Here is an 879-nt window from a genome sequence, read left to right as displayed (position 1 = left end):
GCATATTTTTGCAGCTTGTGGTTACACACATGGCCAATTGGTAAATAGCACTAACATTCAAATAAGCTGAAAACCTCTCTTTACCTATTGACATTGGTGGTACAATAGATTCACCTAAACAATACCATCCTCACTTGAGGTGTTGTAGCTACTGGCGAGTAACACTTGGATTGTGGCTGACATCCTGCCTATCCAAAGGAAGGAATTGTGAGGTGTGGAGGGGGGGATATGTTAAACATATGGATATGTTGATACTAAGTATAACAGGAAGATATATGTGGTCTTTGATTCATATTCTTGACAGATGTGGCTTCTCAATGTTGTCTAATCAGCCGTAGATTGAAATATGTTGACTTTTGACTTAGCATTTTTATGAGACAATTTCCAGATTATAGAGAACATAAAAAATAAGCTTAAGGATTATAATATTTCTTTAGACTTCTGTTGTTTCTTTATATGAAATGAACTTCAAGAGCTTTAGTTTCCCTGTACATCTCTTGTTTATCTTTCACATGTATTGCTTGTTATTATTATTTTGTTTTTTCTGTCGTTCAATTAGAGCAGTGATGAATATTTTGTTGTGCCGAGTCGTTTCAGAGGTCGAATCATTTATACCTTTAAGAGCGACTCACAAAAAAATGTCTACATAAAACTTATGTCCATTTATTGTAACAAGTGTAATATTTCCATTATATTTCTGATTCTGTTCTGAGGTTCATGTAGATTTTCTTTAATTAAAACTGTAACCAAATTCAGTCTTTCTTGTGGATTTCCTTTGAAACTCATCCAATTTTATTTGAATTAGAGTAGTTTGTATTCTCAAGATTGAAGGGTTATACTCATTTTGCACTCACTGATGATTTTTGCCATTTTTCTCAC

This window comes from Penaeus monodon, chromosome 22 (assembly GCF_015228065.2).
Source record: "Penaeus monodon isolate SGIC_2016 chromosome 22, NSTDA_Pmon_1, whole genome shotgun sequence".
NCBI classification, from domain to species: Eukaryota; Metazoa; Arthropoda; class Malacostraca; order Decapoda; family Penaeidae; genus Penaeus; species Penaeus monodon.
Note: the sequence above shows the minus strand (reverse complement) of the source record.